General features: G+C 40.6%; 1 non-coding gene and 4 pseudogenes across 1 annotated transcript; all 5 read left to right on the forward strand.

The window, feature by feature from the left end:
- Positions 1–943: 943 nt before the first annotated feature.
- On the forward strand, positions 944–1,062 carry LOC136746195 (uncharacterized; annotated as a pseudogene).
- A 215-nt stretch (positions 1,063–1,277) lies between these two features.
- On the forward strand, positions 1,278–1,396 carry LOC136746127 (uncharacterized; annotated as a pseudogene).
- Positions 1,397–1,612: 216 nt separating this feature from the next.
- LOC136746101 (uncharacterized) lies at positions 1,613–1,731 on the forward strand (annotated as a pseudogene).
- Positions 1,732–1,955: 224 nt separating this feature from the next.
- On the forward strand, positions 1,956–2,074 carry LOC136746102 (uncharacterized; annotated as a pseudogene).
- A 6,510-nt stretch (positions 2,075–8,584) lies between these two features.
- Positions 8,585–8,699, forward strand: LOC136746165 (U5 spliceosomal RNA). Its single transcript, XR_010816310.1, has one exon. It is a non-coding gene; the product is annotated as a U5 spliceosomal RNA (small nuclear RNA).
- Positions 8,700–14,106: the final 5,407 nt, after the last annotated feature.

Raw genomic sequence — 14,106 nt, forward strand, 5'->3', positions numbered from 1 at the left:
TGGATCAGATCAAACATCTGCGTTCGGATTGGTTGTCCTGGTTGGTAGGCCCACTGCTGAAACCGATGTGCCCTCACTGCGGTGGTCACGCCCAATCGGGTCATTATCTCCGCTTTCAATTTATCATAGTCCTGGGCGTCCTTCAGCTCCAGATCAAAGTACGCTTTCTGTGCATCCCCTGCCAGATAAGGTGCCACAAGCCCTGCCCAGGAATCTTTTGGCCATCCCTCTCTCTGCTGTCCTCTCAAAGGTCATAAGGAAGGCCTCAACATCGTCCTGTTTTGTCATTTTCTGCAGAAAGTGATTGGTGCGGGGAGTGGAATGGGTTGCAGCCCCCTGTGGCCCAATCCTGGTTGCAAGTGCTTCAACACTCTCTTTCAGCTCTTTAGTCACCTTTTCCTGCTCTTCTCTAAACATTTTATTTGTATCATGCTGGACCTGCAGTGCTTCCTGATGCATCCGCATAGCATCCTGGTGAGCCACCTGCTGCACCCTGGTCGCTTCCTGTTGGGCTATTACAGCCTGTAGTTTTTTTTTTTTTGGATAAAAAAATTCACTCAGCCAGTCTGGGTTTCATGAGGTGCTGCCCGCATTCTACACCAAATGTGACAAAACGCCTTGGCTGTACACATGTGCGGGTCTTCTCTGTGATCTTCTTAGGAGTAAAAACCAGTCATGACCCAGGGAGGAGGTTGCAAATACAGGGCTGTGCCTGTATGTTTACTTCAAACAAAACAAATCTGAAAACAAAACCTAACTCACACTGGAGTTGTAACTAATCTTACATAATCATTCTATTTTAAACAAAGTCTGGAATAAACTTTCTAACACCCTTTGCTGCACTGATATTTTTCCCTCCATTTTTCTTTTTTCTTTTTTTTTTGCTGGAAGGTCCGTCAATACCCGCCACCCTTTAAGAGACATCAGGCAGCCAGGCTTCTCGGTTTGCGGCCACACCGTCCTGAACGCGCCCGATCTCGTCAGATCTCGGAAGCTAAACGGGACAGGGCCTGGTTAGTGCTTGAATGGGTGACCTCCTGGAAATACCAGCTGCTGCAAGCTTTTTACGTCTACTGGGTAACTTCATCGTAGCTCTTAATACTCTCTTTCTGTCTGGAGGAGATATAATTGAAGAATTGTACACGTACCCGGCTACTTTCAACACCCTTTGCTGCACTGATATTTTTCCCTCCATTTTTCTTTTTTCTTTTTTTTTTGCTGGAAGTTCCGTCAATACCCTCCAGCCTTTAAGAGACATCATGCAGCCAGGCCTCTTGGTTTGCGGCCACACCGTCCTGAACGCGCCCGATCTCATCATATCTCAGATTCTAAACGGGGCAGGGCCTGGTCAGTACTTGGATGGGTGACCTCCTGGAAATACCAGGTGCTGCGAGCTTTTTACGTCTCCTGGGTAACTTCATCGTAGCTCTTAATACTCTCTTTCAGTCTGGAGGAGATATAATTGAAGAATTGTACACGTACCCGGCTAATTTCAACACCCATTGCTGCACTAATATTTTTCCCTCCATTTTTCTTTTTTCTTTTTTTTTTTGCTGGAAGTTCCGTCAATACCCTCCAGCCTTTAAGACACATCATGCAGCCTGGCGTCTCGGCTTGCGGCCACACCGTCCTGAACGCGCCCGATCTCGTCAGATCTCGGAAGCTAAACGGGGCAGGACCTGGTCAGTACTTGAATGTGAGACATCCTGGAAATACCTGGTGCTGCAAGCTTTTACGTCTCCTGGGTAACTTTATCGTAGCTCTTAATACTCTCTATCTGTCTGGAGGAGATATAATTGAAGTATTGTACACGTACCCAGCTACTGTCAACACCCTTTGCTGCACTGATATTTTTCCATCCATTTTTCTTTTTTTTTTTTTTTTTTTTTTTTTCTGCTGGAAGTTCCGTCAATACCCTCCAGCCTTTTAGAGACATCATGCAGCCAGGCCTCTTGGCTTGTGGCCACACCGTCCTGAACGTGCCCGATCTCGTCAGACCTTGGAAACTAAACGGGCCAGGGCCTGGTTAGTACTTGGATGGGTGACCTCCAGGAAATACCAGGTGATGCAAGTTTTTACGTCTCCTGGGTAACTTCATCGTAGCTCTTAATACTCTTTATCTGTCTGGTGGAGATATAATTGAAGTATTGTACACTTTGTCTTAGGGACAGTCTGGCTAGCAGTGACTGAGTGGTTGACAGACGACAAGCAACGGAATGTACGTGCTCTGTGATGTCATAGCAGTCAGCTGAGAGAGGCTCGTGATGTCATCGCTGAGCTGTCTGTCTGTCTGTCTGTCTCTCTCTCTCTCTTTCTCTCTCTCTCTCTCTCTCTCTTCCTCTCAATTCAATTCATTTGTATTGTCAAAGCAATTGGACATACATACATACATATATATATATATATATATATATATATATATATATATATATACATACATACATACATCCATACATGCTAGAAAGTCATTACTATGTTATCTTAAAGGCTAACTAAGCAGAACATATATCATTATAGAACAGAGTTCATAGGTCAACACATGGTTTTAGGGAACAGGCACGTAGGTCATACCGTTTGACATTGTCTCCAAGGTTCTCATCGTAAATAACAAACAGAAATCAAACTATCTTCTGGGCTGACCTTCTAGCTTGACCGTATCTTTCTTAAGTATACAAGAGAGAAAAACAGGTGTAAGAAAATAATTTCTAATTTTCCTTCTACACATATATACATACATACATACATATGTAGCGTTATGTTGGGTGTATTTGGATAAGAGCATTTGGGCTCTGAGCTGAAGCACTGTTCTAAAGAAGACCTCTCCCCCCCCAAAGTTATCAGATTTCCTTAGCTCATCAGCTTGGAACTGGTTTGCATCAAAGTGACAGTTTTGGGGAGGATGGCACCGAGAAGAGGCCAAATAGTTTGGAATTCTGCTATGAGATGTCTGGAGAAAGGGGCCTGTTGGTGATAAAAACTCTTTGAAGTGGATGAGAGCCGAAATCCCGACATAGAGCTACGAACCCAGGCCAACCGGCATTTCCAAAAGATGGCATGGATTGACATCAGTCATAAATAAAGCCTCCCTCCAATAGGACACTGGGGGCTGAAACCGAAATCCAATCTCAAGAACTCAGGGACCAATCACCTACTGATCTGACAGACTATAAGGAACAGCGGACAGTCTTTCTCTCTCTCTCTCTCTCACCTGAACCAGAAACTCGCTGCCACAGCTCAACCTGTAGCTCTGTTGCCAGAACCGGAATCAGAAACCAACCAAGTCTTTGCCGGCAACAGAAGAGTTAAACTGGGAGAAGGAGATTGAGCGAAGAATTATTTTAAAGGACTTTATTAAATAAATAACTTTACAGACCCACCTGATCAGTGGAGTTTTACAGCTGGACAATTGACTAAGTCGACTGAATACGAAAGTGTCAGTCACTTAAATAGCTATTTGAGTCTTAAGAAACTTGACCCTTGGAACAAACAGGGCCCTGCTTTCCTCAAAGACTTCGTCTTCAAGTAACTACGGTGGAACCCTGCTTACAAAGAAGATTTTGTGCACAACCTTGGAGCCTTCAAACCAATGGAAAATCTGTTTGGAAAAGACTCTACATTCGCGAAACCCCAACTTCCAGGTGCATCGACTGAGTGGAAGTTCTTGGACAAAGCCGAACCGGACTGCCTTTGTTCCAAACCACACGGACCTCGTGCCGTGTGCTGTTATCTGAGCCCGAAGCCAGAGAGGCCTCTCTGCGACGAAGTTCACATAAGTTTAACAGTTTGGAGTTTGTGATTCATGACATTTGAGAAATCAATTACAAATGTTAATCTGTGATTCATAACTCTAGAATGTGTAATATCATTTAGTTTTCTTAAATATAAATGTGTGTTGCATTAAACTGTTTTGTTGATAATTTTAGAAATAAAATCTGTCAACGCCGAGAAATATCTTCTCATTCCTGTTTAACTGTTTAGTCTGAAATTGACACAAGTTAATAGACATTAGATTATTGGTGGCCCTGCCTATCCTTAATCATTGAATAATAATCAGTTAAGGGAAATTGTGGTAACAAATAGGATCTTTCTCGGCACCTAAACGTAAATGAGACTGATATATATATAACGAGAAGTTACCTGACATAAATACTAACCTGCGTAGTTATTGAATGTCTGACTAACAATACTAATGAGAGACTCACCTTCGTCTTACTAACCGGTATTGTAGTCAATGTGTTTATAACCTTTTTTGTTTAACGATTTGTTAAACGGAATGTACGTGCTCTGTGCTGTCATAGCAGTAAGCTGAGAGAGGCTCGTCATGTCATCGCTGAGCTGGCTGGCTGGCTGGCTGGCTCTCTGTGTGTGTGTGTGTGTGTGTGTGTGTGTGTGTCTCTCTGTCTGTCTGTCTGTCTGTCTGTCTCTCTCTCTCTCTCTTACTCTCTCTCTCTCCCTCTCAATTCAATTCATTTGTATTGTCAAAGCAATTGGACATGCATACATACATACATACATATATATGGAAAATAAACAATACGTGTACATCTCTTTCTGCATTAGTGGTGCCCTCACAGATGTGCAAGTTACATGACAGACAGACAGACAGACACACACACACTTTCACACACAGACAGACAGACACAGACACACACAGACACACACACACATACTTTGACAGACAGACAGACAGACACACGCATATTATGGGTCTTTGTTGGGTAGTGAAATGGGTAGCATCAGTCGCAGTGTGGGTAATGTCAGGGAGCCAATCATAGTCCCCGTTATTTGCATATCGTGGCACAAAGCATTCTGGGAAAAGCAACTAAACACGTTTAGTCATGTATTTGTCCATAGTTTACACATGAGATGAAAGAGACAGTATGACGTGTTGAGCACCTAGGATTCCTCATGTGTATGTGAGGGGCAGAGGAACCGGATCCCAAGTGTGCGTCCCAGGTGCTATAGGTTTCAAAGCATGCAGGGGAATAAGCACCCCACCCTGACACCTATAGAAGACTGGATAGGGAGATATAAATAGCAATGGGGAGACTCTTGTACTTGGTGTGGCTCTATCCATATAGTGGGGCCAGCAGGTGCAGCAATAGAAGCTCAGCCTGGGGAGACTGGATTTAGCATTTCCTCTCCATTTTGATAACTATCCATAATCATTTCTGCAAAATACTTCTATGATACCTATGTATGTTTTTTACTTGTACTATATTATACTATCAAGTATCAGTGTACACATACAATGTGACCTGTTACATTAATACAGAAGCCACGGAAGGCCAGATCACTAATAGCCACTGTCCCCTGATATTACACTTTTTTACAATCACTTTGGCACTCATTTCAGAACCTTGATGTCATTTTTCAAAACTCTAGACACTAAACTCACACCCGATGATCAAAATGCACATTTTTCAAAACTCTAACACTTTTTTACAATTGCTTGGATACAATACACATCAACCTCAGATCATTTGTTCATTGAACTAAAATGACACAACTTAACATCAAAGTATTACCATTTCAAAATGCAATTCACACATTACATCTGAGATCACTGTCTATTCATTTCATTACAAAGATCTAACTATCAATTGATACAGCTGCTCAAAATGATAAGTGACTGTTGCATTACTCTTAATGCATAATTTTATGGAAACTGACAAACAATATTCCATGTTTCGATCATGAAAGTTTCAGGATAATGAGATCCATTGACATCAATAAACGAGGAGCATGAACCAGTTGGACTACATTATCTATGGATGTAATATTTCATCATCATTCATCATCATGTAGCACTTTTCCACACCATGTTTGCAGTGTGGAAGGAAAGTTAGAAATTCTTTCTCTAATACCTGTTTTTCTCTCTTGTATACTTAAGAAAGATAAGGTCAAGCTAGAAGGTCAGGCCAGAAGGTAGTTTGATTTCTGCTTGTTATTTACGATGAGAATCTTGGAGACAATGTCAAACAGTATGATTGAAGTGCCTGCTCCCTAATCCATGTGTTGATCTATGAACTCTGTCCTATAATGATATAAATTCTGCTTAGCTAACTTTTAAGATAACATAGTAATGACTTTCTGATTATAACCAGCTCTTTGATTTTTGTGTATAAAAGCTCTGACTGTTAAAATGAAGGCAGAGCGACTTTGGGATCTACTTGAGTCACTGTTCCTCTCCACGCTGCGTGTATTAAAGGCATTGCAACTAACGCTCCAACCTGGTTGAAGATGATTGTTCTTCCACATCAGATTTGATATTACTGTATGTATGCAGGCCCTTGTAATTGCTTTTCCAATACTGCCAACTGGTTATTGATGATTGATTTCACATTGTGGTACGAGTATCGAGTGAAATGAGTGCTATCCACCCCAGCAACACAGTGATAACATGGAGCCGGCAAGTCATCCAGGTCACAATAGAGGTCAAGCAGTGGGAGGAGGAAGACGTGGTGGTCAAAGGAATGGAAGGGGACATGCACCCCTTCTGAGAGGTGGTCGTGGGCCTCGTCATAGAGGAGGGCTTAGGCCTCACCAGAGAGGCAGCCATGGGCCTCATTTGAGAGGTGTTGGGGGAACGTGGTAGAGGACAAGGCCACGGACCAGACAGCGGCAGCAACAGCAAATAGTGTCCAGTGAAATCCGAGAAATAGTTGTAGAGCATGTTGTAAATCATGGCATGACCATGACTGAGGCAGCTACAATGATTCAATCAAACCTCAGAATCAACTCAGGATCAGCTGTGGCCTCAATCATCAGAAATTTCCGTACTGAGAAGCGGCAAGTCTTCAGCATGCACTAAACATTAGGCTACTCTCAATTGTCAAATGACTGTATACTGCATACCAATGTGTAGCACAGAGTATAGTGTGCCTTTTGAAAGAAATGCAGACAGAGTGAAGCAGCTGATGACTGAGTATGTTCAGGTATGTTCAGTTTCAAGATGCCTCTTGTGAAAAATGGTTGTGAGAACCTGAACCTGAACACAGGGCTGATGGAAATTTAGAAGTACAGTAATCAATCCTTTGTTTTGCTTTTTACACTAAGCCAGGTGAGGAACACTGCAGTTGACATTTTACTGTAGTTTTGTTCTTTTTTGTAGCTAATTATTGTTGCATGGATTCAAAGAAACCTATGGTGTGATTTGATTGTATTGCATCAATACATTTCAGATTTTGTTCAATGATTCCACTGTGTCTGTAGTATTCTCTCTACTAGTCCTTTTACAGTGATGTATTTATGTGTAGTACCATAATGAAACATGTATCACATATTTTGTACTACAATATTTAATGATTGTACGAACAACTACACAGTGAAACTATCGGTATCTTCTGTGTGGGTGATCTAAATAAATGTTACTATGGTATTTCATGATAAATGAATTATTTGAACCAACAAGTCTGCAAGTGCAAGGTTTCTTTAAAGATATGAATGCACAATGCAATGTTTTGAACATTGGACAGCCTGTGTTACAAGTGATGACCGTTTTGAGTTTTGTGTCTAGAGTTTTGAAAAATGACATCAAGGTTCTGAAATTAGTGACAAAGTGATTGTAAAAAACTGTATATTCATCCTATTTAATGTGCTCTTTTAAAATGTACTTTTCTTTTTTATGTTGCCATTTCTGTTCTACCAATGTTTCAGTTGTTAGCCAAAGATTGACAGAGTACATCTCATACACACAGGCCAGACAGCAAGGATTTCTTTTTGAAATTCAATTACAAATGCTGCATGAACTCATCAATACGATTAGAGCTCCTGAAAGCAATATAACTAACTCACTCTACAGCATCTCATTAGCAGTGAAAAGAAACCAAGAAAGTTGGGACAGTCGACTGTTTACCACTATGTAACATCACCTTTTCTTTTAATAACACTTATTAAGCACTTGGGCACTGAAGGCACCTCTTGGTTAAGTTTAGCAAGCGGGATTTCCCCCCATTCATCCATTATGCATTTCCTCAGCTGCGCAACTGCACAGGGCCTTCGTTGTCTTAATTTGCACTTCATAGTGCGCCACACATTCTCAATTCGGAGACAGGTCAGGACTGCAGGCAGGCCATGCTAGCACCCGCACTCTCTGCCTACGCAACCATGCGCTTGTAATCTGGGCAGAATGTGGTTTGGCGTTATCCTGCTGAAAAATGCAGGGACGTCCCTGGAAAAGACGATGTCTGGATGGCAGCATATGTTGCTCCAAAATGTGTACATCTCTTTCTGCAAAAATGGTGCCCTCACAGATGTGCGAGTTACATGACAGACAGACACTCATACACACTGTCACACCCACACAAACACATACACTTTCACAGACAGACACACGCACACACACTCACTTTCACACAGAGACAGACACACAAACACAGAGACAGACACACACACTTACAGACACACACACACACACTCACTTTCACACAGACACACACACACATACATACATACATATATAAGGAAAAGAAACAATACATTTAAAAATCACAAAAAGATGTAATAAAGTACAGAAAATCTAAATGTAATAAAATGTGATCTTTAATACATACAAATATGTATGGCTGGTCGGATGCGTCTTGGACTCGGGTTCCTCTTCATTACGTATAATGCTTTTGCCTTTTGCTATAGCTTTCCGTGGAGGGGATCGTGGGTGAGTTTGTACCATTCTTGGGAGGCTCTGCCTTGTTGGGGCGGAGCTGTGATCCAGGTGAACAGCAGATCGGACATAGGTGGGCATGTGGGCGGAGGAGGAAGGCCGGTCAAGCAAATAAGCTTGCTAAGGTACGCAGCAGCAGCAAGCAGCCCCACCATCCAGTCAGCCAGCCAGTCTGGCTGGCAGTGACTGAGTGGTTGACAGACGGCAAGCAACGGAATGTACGTGCTCTGTGATGTCATAGGAGTCACCTGAGAGAGATGTTTGTGATGTCATCGCTGAGCTGGCTGGCTCTGTGTGTCTTGCTGGCTGTGTGTGTGTGTGTGAGAGAGAGAGAGACTTTTTGACTTTTATCAGACTTCATTGCCTGTTTGCAACACGCAATAATTCATACAAAAGAAAATAAATAAATAAATAAAAAATAGTGTTCCCCTTTGTTTGTCTCCCCCCAACAAGCATTAACTCCGCCACTGATCTGTACACTTTTAAAGAAAGCAACCCAATACACACAACAAAACAACCATCAAATACTAAACCCTATAAATGAATTACATAATAAAAACCAACTCCCCGTCATACAATTCACAAAGGGCATCATTAATACACCAGACCTGTTCAAAACTCTCCAAATCATTCATCAGCCTGTAATAGTTAAACTCTAGTCTGACTCTGCACTTGACCAGCATGGCAAACACTCTCACTGCATCCTCACTGCCCTCCCCACACACTCTGTTCTTCCTAGTCTTATAGACGGCCATTTTAGCCTGGCCCAGCAAGAAGTTTACCAGCTGGTCCACATGTTTGGTCTTTCTGGTGTATCGCGCCCCTAAAATAAAAACCTTTGTGTTAAAAATCAGGTTAAGATCAGTAAAAAGACGAGTTAAAAGACTAAAAATGGGTGACAACCGAGAGCAAGTGCTGAAACAGTGAAACACGGTCTCTCTCTGAGCACAGAATGGGCAGGCGTCGGACACAGCAGGGTTAAGAACAGTAATAAAAGAATTGACAGCAATAATGGTGTGTAACACCCTCCACTGCAGATTGCCAGCTCTCTTATTGAGGGGGGCTTGTACAGGCTTCTCCAGGCGGGCGCAGTGTCTTCCCCCAGCCCCAGCCTGTAAAGTAATTTTAGGAATCACAAAGAAACAGTTGAAAGTGCTAAATAAGTATTTTGATGCACCATATTAATTTAGGAAATTTACATGTTGTTTTTCATCAGCTTCTGTATCTGATGGCTCCACATCACTGGCTGGATTGACAGCAACGACACTCTAAAAAAAGAAGTGTTAAGTTTGAGCATTCAGGACTTGTTTTGAAGATCCTGAATATCACTGGTCCACAATTTATCTGTGAAACTATGGGTTAATCTCCATATACAAAATACTTTTTACACACACTTTAAATTTACAACTAAATTCACATGTTGATGTCTTTCGTCAGCTTCTGTATTTGATGGCTCAATATAACTGGTTGCATTAACAGCAACGGCACACTACAAGAAAATAACATTATATTTAAACATTCAGGACTGGTTTAGCATCACCTCGAATATCCCTAGCCCTTGAGGTCGATTGTTATTGTGGTCTTCAAGACCAGTGCTTCTCAACCTTAGTCCTGGAGGAGGCCCACTGTCTGCTGATTTTCATTACAACAACATTGTAGGTTATATCAGTGACTGTGGTCCTAAAGTACCCCTATGCCTGCTGTTTTTTTTCCAGTTGAGCTCTTAATTACCTAATTGGCTTAACTGAAGCCATTTAACCCTTTTCCCAGGTCTTTGGTTGTTGATGAGTTACAAAGAGCTGGATTGTGGCCCGCCATGACTGGAAGTGAAGAACACTCACTCTAGGCCTTTAACTTAATGTTCATATGTAGGGGCCTATCCATCTGATTTGTTTTTGCACATTTATTAACAGAAAAATTGATGGTACGTGAAATCATCTGAGCTGAAAAATATAATGTTCCACCAATAATAAAATAAATGTATTAATTAAAATTATAGAGATAATAGAATGTTCACAGATTATTAGTTCAGAAAACAAAATATTTTTTTATATCTTAAATAGAATTAACACTCAAATCAGTTGTAGGGTAAACAAGGTCTATTTTTTGGATTGATTTTATAATTATACATGTATGGCTGCATGAAGCTTACCTGAGAATCTGATATTTTAGTAACTTTGTTGCTTCTTGTTGGGTAGTCCACGTTTGCCGCCGTTCTTTTTCTGTAAATGTAAATCAAAAGGCAATAATTACATACTGTAATTAAAATACAAAAAGTATAAACATTGTATTATTATTTTTTTATCCTGTTTCTCCATCTCGATGCTGTTCTTTTTGGAATTGCATATCTAGGTTTACTTAAATACTGTTTATAAGATTGTAAACTCATCATCCAAATTTCTTAATTTGCCAAACTTTATGTAGTGCGCTTGCAGTTTCAGAAGAAGAAAAAAAACTGTAACAGATGGGATATGTAGTACTTTATACTCGAGTGGTCTATGCGATTACACCCTGTTGGTGTTATTAAGAACGCCAAGTACCAGAATGCAGAGCGGGACTGTTTTTTGTGCCGTGACTTGTCGGGGGAAAAAGGCGCAGAAAAAACGGACGAGAAGGTGAAGGTAGTATGGCGGTGATGCACGCGTTGGTGAAGTGGGAAAGCGGGGTCGACAAAGACTCTTACAGCGTGATTCCCACTGCTTGCTTTCGCAATTTTGATTTATTCAGCATTGCTGATGATGACGAAGAGACGACTCGAAACTTCAGAGCAGAGTGGAGAGACACGAACAAACCTCCAAAAGGTGGATGGCCTGTCCATGAAGCGCAGATCATTATGACTGGTAACAATGTTTATTTAAAAAAAAAAAACATTAAAGTCTTTACATGCTATTTGATATATACAATCACAGTATATTTGAAATGAATGTTTAAGTTATTAATGTGTTGTACTTCTAACATACTCTTATAACATGGTAGGTGGTGGTGAGGGCGCTAAAAACTCGTCATACTTGACTGGCATTTGTAAGAACGATTTATTGGGTGTTGTGCTTTACAATAAAATCCCCCAAATCACAAAATAAATTAAACCAGATATAATTTAACTTCAGTTTTGATTCAGTGTTGGCTGTTCATCTTAATTTGTATGGTCAAAGCACAGTATTTTTATGACAAATAAATATAATCCCCAAATATCTGTGGACATAATGCAGGGTTTTATTTATTTTATTTTTATTTTAGGAAAAGAAGGCGAACTAAGAAGAAAACTTAATGACCTAACAAAAATGCCCTGTCCTAAAATGAAGAGAGTACCTAAACCAAACAAAAAACTTCAAATTTCAGATGATAGTGACCTTGATGAACCACAGTTACCGGTGAGATAATTACTGCAAATATTAAATAAATGTATTGCAGGATTGTTTTATTTAAATCATTTTCATATATATATATATATTCATTTTAAACTCTTTTCCTCTCTGAATACAGCACAAAATAAGAAAGAAAACCGATGGAGCTTCAAGAATTAGATCCCGTCATATTCTACAGACATTTAAAGAGTCCAGTGAAGTTGAGCTACAGCAAAAAGTTAAGCAGCTCGAAAAGGAAAACACTTAAAAAGACCTTACCTTGATAAATGTTATTCTTCAGTAATTTAGATTCCAGAGTAATGTATTATAGTTGATCATACTGAAGTAATCTAGAACCACAATACAGACTCTTAATGTGCACTGTCTAATAGTTTAATAATACTGATTATTAAATAAAGTTTTTCAACATAACTTCATAATCCTACATTAATGACTATATGCATTACATTAGACCTGGTAATTCTTGTATTTTATCTCTTTTATTTTTTTGTAGCTAATGTTAATGACCCACAAAAAGGTCAGTTTGCCAATAACATAGAGCAAGTCTCTCAAGTATAATTGCAGGCATTGATGGTTTTGTTTTCACTTTGTATTAAATATATTACTAGAAATGATTATCATTTAATACTAAGGTTTTTTTCTCCAGAGATTCCAGACCTTTTGGACAATCTGAAAAAAATTGTAACAAAAGCCACATTTATCAGCAATGAAGACAAAAGTGTGTCACCATCAAGTGGTTCTGACAGCCCCACAGCAAATTGTTCTGAATCTGACAAAGAATCACCAAAACAGGTATAACACTCTTGGTCTACAATATTACAAAGACAAGGTAAAAATATATATATTGAAAACAAATATTGGTTGTAAACAATCTAATGATGCTACATTATCAGTTATATTCATAGTTATAGTTGATAATAAGAATGTAATTGAATTATGGGTGTCACAGATTCACTGACTTTATTATGTCTGTAAATTAATAAACTTAGAATTGAGACATACTGTGGTCTTTAATAACACATTTCTGTAACAAAATCACAGCCTTACTGATAATGTATTCCACTTAACATAATATAAGAATAGTTTGGGGATAAACTTGTTTTTTATTTACCATTGTCTTTTAGGTGGAAATATTCCCAGGCACTGGAGTTTACATTGACAAACTGTCCTGGATCCTTGCAGAGAGGTGCAGCACGAATACGTCATATGCAAGAACCCTGACGGTTGCTGTCTTTGACTTTCCAACATTACTAAAGAGCAATCTTCGTGGTGGTGGCAGCAAGAGAGATCCAACTTCGGAGACATTAAGATCCTCATTGATGTTATTGAGGATCATATACAGCTGCCTTCGGAAGGACATGACGTGTTTCAGTTGCGGGGCTTTGCAGCCCAGCGGGACCCTCTTAATGCCGGACATCAGCTGCCCGAGCCGGTGCGGATGAACGGAGGGACGTTAGACAGCGTTACCTTCCGGGCAGGAGCAGCGAGCGGCAACACCGGGGTGAAAGTGTCGTCTAACACTGTGCCATTAGCCACTAGCTGATTGAGCAGATCAGTGGTTTTTAAGAAGATAACAATGGCAGCAGACTTGATATTTTCACACCCTGCTACCTCCCCAACCGCTAACACACACTGCTCTAGGGGGCAGAACTGCACCGGAGCGATCTTGACTCCATGGCGTCGGGTCAGTTTTTCAAAAGACGCATTCAGGGGGTCCGACCCCCCGACCCGGGAAGAACTACCGGTACTCCCCCCTCCCCTCCCCTGTTCCCCCACAATAAGAAAAGCACTGAAAACAGAAGACAAAATAAACAAACTGAAAAAAGTAAAGCAACAAAAAAACGCAGCCAAAGGACAGAGCTCTCAGCAGCACTCCCGCTCACTGCAGACCCCTCCCACACACTCCCAGCTGAGAGAGAGAGAGAGAGAGAGAGAGAGAGTTAGTGTCTGTCTGTCTCTCTCTCTCTGTAGATGCATCATAGGGAACATATGTAACAATCTCTCTTTTTGTTTACCAAAAATGAGAATGAACGTATTTCAAGTGGGTGTTGCCTTGGTTGGAAACGTTTTAAGATTATT

This window comes from Amia ocellicauda, unplaced genomic scaffold (assembly GCF_036373705.1).
Source record: "Amia ocellicauda isolate fAmiCal2 unplaced genomic scaffold, fAmiCal2.hap1 HAP1_SCAFFOLD_96, whole genome shotgun sequence".
NCBI classification, from domain to species: domain Eukaryota; kingdom Metazoa; phylum Chordata; class Actinopteri; order Amiiformes; family Amiidae; genus Amia; species Amia ocellicauda.